The following is a 7,500-nucleotide window of genomic DNA, read 5'->3' as shown; positions in this document are numbered from 1 at the left end:
TAGAAAGTTTTAATAAACCCACCTTTCTGAAACAAAAATGAATTAAAGTCCCCTAGAACTTCCCAGTGACTTGATAACAACCATTGTGTATCTTCATCTCTTCCTTAAAGGAATAATAATAAAAAAACCCCTTACAATTCACAAAGCTGTCCCAATTCATTGCTATACTCATTTGCATGTACGTTTTATTCCAATTCTTCTACCCTTCTATTTGTGTTCTCTAGATGGTTAACTCCACAGGGAAGGGATTATATCTTTTCTTTTTTATACAGTTCTATGCATAATACTCCCCTACTGGTTCCTTTGGACACCACCATAATATAAGTATAAATATTTACTACAGTTCTAGCACCTAGGAAGAATTATCTCAACTAGCTGTACAGTTGTAGCCAGTAAAATTTTAAAGATCCTGGTCCAACAAATGCATGTGAATTGCTGTTACGTATTGATCCTTATGTGAGGGATTCTTGCAAGACCTGCAGCCATCCAGGTTAGTCACTATTAGTCCTCATTTGCCAGCACTATCAGGGCTCTATATCACTGCTAACTGATAGATATGCAGTAGGTTACATGCCCCACATTGTGTGAATTATTTTCTTTTTTTCACGGGACTCGCCATTAACAGGGAAAGAAATTATAACCTCTGTCCAGGAAGTCCTGGGTCTGTGCAATCCTCCTCCCTTTCATTTGCAGAGTGGCACATTAAAAGCTGACAAGACAAACTGTATGCAAAGCCATTCTATAATAAAAGTACGACACAAGCGACTACTTGTAAATGATGGATTTTCTCCTTTCTGCTCAGTTCCCTGTTGTATATTATATAATATGGTCTGGTGTTACAGGGAGATTATATACTTGCCACATGGTAAAGTTTTCATGAACACTGACTCCACTTTCCACAGTTAAATCTACTGTTTTTCCAATGCACGCAGGCACATGTGTCCTTTTAAAGTCAAGCTCAAATAAAATACAGGATCAAGTGAAAATAATATTACAGCAGGTGTCTCAGTTCCAAATTGGTTTTCTTAGATTGTTAGCAAGTTTTTACTCCAGAAAAAAAAAAGAAAAAGAAAAAGAGTGTCTTGCCAGTAATTCTTTATTATAGAAGGTTTTAGGTAGAACAGCTGTATGAACAGCAAAGGAATTCCCTTTCTCCTTTGATCTCTAAAATGGGTCCATCTCTGAAATACAGCTACTTTTCAGTGCTGGAAATCAAGTGACAATCCTTAGAGGCAGACACTTTCTTGCCCACACAAAAATAGGGGCAGATGTGTTGCTCTTGGAGTGTCTTCAGATGATGTTTGTGATTTGGTCTCCTCTGAAGGCTGCCCTGCAAATCCCCAAGCTGACATTGTCACCCCAATAACCACAAAGCTATGACTGGACATCCCTTTGTCTATGCTGTCTACGTGGCTAAGACGAAGATGTCAGCTGGAGTGTCCTTGTTGGGATGCCTTCAAGAAGCAGAGTGCTTGGTGTAGTACATGGCTTCTGCTCAGTGGGTAGGCCTGACCGTGAGGAGAAGCTGCAGATGCTCATGGGCAGCATCCTGCTTGGCAGGGAACACCTGCACCAGCTTTCTTGTTCCTGACCTTCAGATGGCTGCTCATGAACCAACTGCCCTGAACTTTCATCGCAGTCAAGGGAGAAAAACATGAACTTTTTAGGGAAATGTTTATTCAGATGTACCTTTTAAAATGAGATTAATATCTTCTCAAACTGCTTCTTCCTGTTTCTCACTGATACCTGGGTAAATGCCACCTCTAGCTGGCACATACATTTCACAGGGAAAAGTGACTCTGACACCATGAACCTGCACTTTTTTTGCTATCCATTTCTGAACTCAGAACTATACACTAACCTTGCAAAAGTGCTGTGATATGGAGTAAACAGGAGCTGATATACTCAAGCAACCCAAGTTCTTTTATTTCCCATTGCTTCCCAGGCAAGTTTTCCTTTCTCCTCCACGCAGTTCTCCTGTATCAGTCCATGTACAGAGTGAAACACACCATGAAGTTATCCAGATTGTACCTCGAATGCTGAGGGCACCCCAGGAGATGTATATTAACCCAGAGCAAGACTGAAAATAACATTTTTGTAGCAAGTTAGATTTACCACTTCAGTCAACAAATGAGTATTGCTGACTTTAAAGTAGTGACACAACTTCTTCCTTTTGCCTGAAAAGCAGGCCTCATATTTGATGGCTTGATCCATATCTTTGTTTCACCACACAGAGTAACAATATTTGGCTTTACCTTCTGTTAATGCAGATAATTGGTGTCTGTCCAGAGTCACTAAATATAACCTGACTTTACCGTGAGGCTGAGTTCAGTTGCTAGCTTAATTTCTCAAAGCTGGTGAGACTTTGCTGCATTATTTTGTTAACATTTCATTAGCGTGTCTAGAAGACTGCTTTTCAACATTTTAAACCTAGCCTTAGAGGGGGCTATAAAACTATTTGGTAAATAAGGTAATCTTCTATTTCGATGACATAGGCCATGCCTAACCTTTGGCTGTGCGTTGCAGTGCTCCTGGAGCTATGGTGGTCACGGTCCCCCAAATTCAGCACCAGGGAGTGCATGCTGGGGCTCCCAGCAGGGCCAGGCACCGTATGCCATGAACACGGGCGTTGTGCCCAGGGCTGGAGCTGGGATGCAGCAGGGTGGGTACATGCCATGCACAGGCACTTGGCAGCACTCCCAGGTCCCACAGTCTAGACACAACCAGTGGTTTAATTAACAGATGAATAAAATTTGGGCTGAAATTTTAACGTTCCTCGAGTACTTTTGGTGTTTGCTGGCAGACATTCTGGCCTATGAGGAGGAATACCCATGTACCCATGTGCTCCAGCCTGACATGGGTGTCTAACATGGCTCACAGGGAGTCGCTCTGATGGGATTAGCATCCTAATAAGAGGTGTACAGGGTCATGCCAGCTGTTTTGGGGTACCTTACCTGGCCTCCATGTCCTCTCCACAGTGGGTTCTGTCAGCCCTGTGTCATACCTCCCAGCTCACACTAGACACATGTTCAGGTACCTGAGTGACTTGCTATGTGACTTTTGTCACAGAACCATAGAAACATAGAATGGTTTGGGTTGGAAACGATCTTCAAAGGTCATTTAGTCCAACCCTTTGCAATGAGCAGGGACATCTTCAACTTGATCAGGTTGCTCCACTGTGGCCTTGAATGTCTTCAGGATGGGACATCTACCACCTCCCTGGGCAACCTGTGCCAGCGTTTCACCACCCTCATTGTAAAAAATTTATTCCTTATGTCCAAAGCCTGGATCTCCCCTCCTTTAGTTTAAAACCATTACTCTTTTTCCTGTGACAACAGGCCCTGTTAAAAAGCCTGTGCCCATCTTTTCTTTTTTTTTACACACCTTCCCCACATGCAGAGACAGTAAAAGTCAGTTCCTACACTTCAGAGGCTGCAGTTACAGTAGCAAAGAGAGGTACATGCATGAACATGGGAACCAGAACAATGTGATATACAAACATTTAGCCTTCATCAGTTTAGGTATCACTGAATTGGTATTATCAGAATAAGTCCTATCCTTGGACTAGGACTTTGTTATGCTACAGAATCTACCAATGTCTTTGCTCCAAGAAAAAGGCAGAACCTGGAGAAATAAAAAGAACCAGTGTTGACTGATAACCTTGAGGTCATGACAGAAAACTCTTCCCAAATACTGGGAAAAAGTCCAAGAATACATATGAGCAAATTTAACACAGAAAAGAAATATTTTTCCCAGTCAAAACTAGTGGGGACCTACTTAAAATAAAGGTGAAAGGTTGGATGATGACAGGTTGTGAAAGCCCTTACCAACAAAAACAATAAACTTTATTTTTGTGCAGTAGAAAAGAGAGAATGAAAGAGAGAGAAACAAAAATTCCTACAGACCTAGCTAGCTGGGAGCAGAGCAAAAAAGCCTTTCTCAAGTTCACAGAAAAGGATTTTGCAGAATCTGCCCTTGCATGGAAAAGCTGTGCTTCCTGGGGTACAAATTTTTTGACAAAGATTGTCTTCTATCTTAAAAATACATATTTCTTCTGTCTTCTTCAACCTCCTTGTCTCTGTGTCCCTCTCAGTAAAGTTGTCTGCAGAGGAATGCTGAGTTAAACAAAATCCCTGGCTCAAGTGTTAAAGCACTAATTTTGCTCCTGTTCCATGAGATGCCACAGTAGCTTCTGTTCCCCTTACCAGCTGCTATGCCCAGAAACATTTGTGCTTTTAAATAGAAGTATTATTAAAATGAAATCCTGATTTGTGTTTCTTATGTTGCTCGTCTTAAAAGTAAACAGACATCATGCGGACAATAAAAAGAGCTTGGACAGTGGTTTCTTAATCAGTTTCCATTTCTGCTCCCACTACACTAACACAAGGCTCTCTCTAAGGATATTCTAATAACATACAGATATTACCCACTGATATTCTCAAATATGTTAAACCTTTTCTATTCTCAACATGTTTCATGAATGTCTCCTAAAAATAGGAATCTGTACTGTTGCATCTTTCTTCCACCCTACCAACATATAGACAACTAGGTGTAGAGGGACCATTGTGCCATCCACTCTGAGACCTTCTGTCCCACGAGCAAAGTGACTTTCCTGACTGAATTCCTGTTTTGATTGGAGCAGATATTATAAAACAAAAACAAAAAACAAACAAAAAAATAACTTAACACACATGATTTTTAACTTAGGATTGTGGAAACCACTACATGTGGAGGATGTTGCTGTCTGCACTAAAAACAATGGCTCCTCTGGTTTCGTATCTGAAAATCAGACCTAGTTTTGTCAGAAATTAGATGAAAAAAAGGCCTGTTTTTAAAGAAAATGCATCGATGAGCTGTACTTCAGTCAGAAAAAAAAAGAGCAGCCATTTGTTTTCTGTGACTACTTCCCATTCAAAGCCTGTAGTGAAGACTTCCCAGTTTGCCAGACAGTTGGTGGAGTCAGCCATGCCAAACTTGGCACATATTTAAGAGATATACAAATACAATGGATTAGCGGTATTTATATTTTACCCTTCACCTCTCACGGGGGTCACGTTCTCAGAAGAAGGTGACATCATTGTGAAACTTTACCCTGCTTAAGCCCCGAGCAACATGTCTCCTTATTTAAAGATCAGATTATCCCTTCTTCATTGTTTTGCGTTTGATTTTGCTTCTTTTCTTCATTTTGGGGAAGGGCAGCTCACTATTTTGAAGAGGTGATGGAGCATGCCAGGATTTAAGGAGTGAAAGGATTTTCTGCCTCTCCTTTGTGTGCTCTGAAGCTCAATATACTTAAAGTGCTGACTGCAGGTACACGGGCAGAAGAAAGCTTTTGTGCTGTTATATACCCCAGCGTTCCCTTGGACTATACCTCTATAGTCAGAAGACAGGAAAGAAGTTCAAACAGTTTTTTAGCCGCTTTCCATTTCAATGGGTGTTTATTAGCAATATCGCCAAGTCTCAGATACCAGCATTTGAAAGTGCTGATAAGGAGTTGAATGCACATGCAGATAACACAAGGCAAAGAGCGATAATGACTATAGATGTCCCTGTTTTAACGAAAGCTAGAAGACTAAGAGTTGCTCGTATCTGAGTTTATAATTTTCCACAGATGCTAGCTGGGTGTTAATATATGGGAAACAACTGCATTCATATTCCTTCTCCCACTGATATCTTCTCTGGATAGTTTTCTTAATTCATCAGCCTCAAACAAGCTTCTCAAATTAAGCAGGTTTGTAAACTCTGCCTAACTGTGGAAAACTCCTATCTTTCTATGTCAACTTTATCTGCAATACTTTGCAGAATAAGGAGAGCAAACTCAAACCCCACATCATGAATCAAGGGAGTTTCTCATGTCAAGACTTTTTAGCAATTTTTAAAAATATTGCTAATATTAATTCATTGTATTTGATATTAATGGATGTGACAAACACAGAAGATACAGTAATTTCAGGAGAAAACTGTTTCGAAGAAATATGGTAAAGCAAGTGACTCAGTGAGATATTGGCAATTCTGAGGGGAACTCATGTCATTGACCATATGGAGGTGACAAAGTATCACCTCAATGCACTGTTCAAAGATTAATAGGAGAATAATATAATCTTAAATATCTGCTGAAAGCATGGGTTATAATTATGTGAATATTTTGAATACTGTCTTCTTACTGAAGGTGGGTGAATACTGTCATGAATGTCTGATCAGACATCAAACTGAATGTGTTTCCGCCACACTCACCCACTTGCCAAGCACTGCAGTGTATTTTAATTTTACTAACATAAGCATTTGCAAAAAAAAGTAAATTTCAAGGTCAGATATTTAAGTATTCATTGGAAAAGGCATTATAATTTAGTATGCATGAGTATTCATGCTAGAAATTCTTGTATAATTATCTCATTTGAGCCAACAGCAAGGTTTGAAATCAGAAAAAAAAAAAGAGTGCCTTTTAAAAAGCAACTTTTTTCATTGTACTGTTCTAGTCTCATCCATCCTTTCATTGGGTCAGTCACTAATAAGGAATTAAGACTGGGGAAATCTCTGTGTGCATTTTGATCTTGGTCTTGCTCCCACAGAAGTCAGTGATAAAGCTTCCACTGATTTCAGCAGTGCTGCATCAGAGCTTTCATCTGCGTAAGCATTAAGTAAGGGAAGAAGAACAGCACCACGCAAGACACATGACGAGTCACAATTTACTTAGAAGAAAAACATTAACAGGGATTAACAAAGACTTGCAGATAACTCTGTTAGCATGCATCAATCCACATTCTGCTACATTATGTTTCTTTGTATCAAATTCTAAATTCTTAACATACATAGAAACTAAATTGGGCTATTCTGGGTCTGTACCTTTGGGCATTACATAGTGTGTGATCTACTCCCCATACTGGCAGGGACACATATGTGCCAAAGTCTTCCTTGGACTTATCGTCCTCTTTCATTTCCCTCTGAAGTTCTTTTTACTCTCAGTTTCTCCGCAGTAGGAACAAGTTCCCCAAAAGTACTCCTACAAATAAATACTTGTTTAAGGAAGGCAATTAAGGAAATCTTATGAAATCTATTTCCATTTGATATCTTAGATGTATTTTATATCCAAAGATATTCCTTTTGTTTGCCATGTTTAAGTTTTTTATATGGGGAGTGGCATTTCTGTGGCATTTTCCACTTCCTTTATTAATTCTTGAAGTAGCAGTTGTTCTATTTTTGCTTCCTATAAGTAACACAGGGCTTTCTCTGAGCCTTCAGGGATTCGATCTTACAGAGCTGCTGAGATTTGGTTTCTCTAGGTAAAGAAAGAAGCTCTTTTGTATTGTTTCCACTTGAGCATCCAAACTGTGTTCAAAGAGAGGTGAAGGTAAAATTAAGAGTGAATCAGCATGTTATTAGATCTGTTTTAAGGGGACAAGCAAAGAGAGTCCTGTTTGGTGAAGAACACCTGATCAGGCAACAGCTGTACATCAGCTCATGCATTATATCCCTGCTCCAACTTGTAGAAATTACCACAGA

This window comes from Nesoenas mayeri (assembly GCF_963082525.1).
Source record: "Nesoenas mayeri genome assembly, chromosome: 1".
NCBI classification, from domain to species: domain Eukaryota; kingdom Metazoa; phylum Chordata; class Aves; order Columbiformes; family Columbidae; genus Nesoenas; species Nesoenas mayeri.
This window is presented reverse-complemented; position numbering follows the sequence as displayed.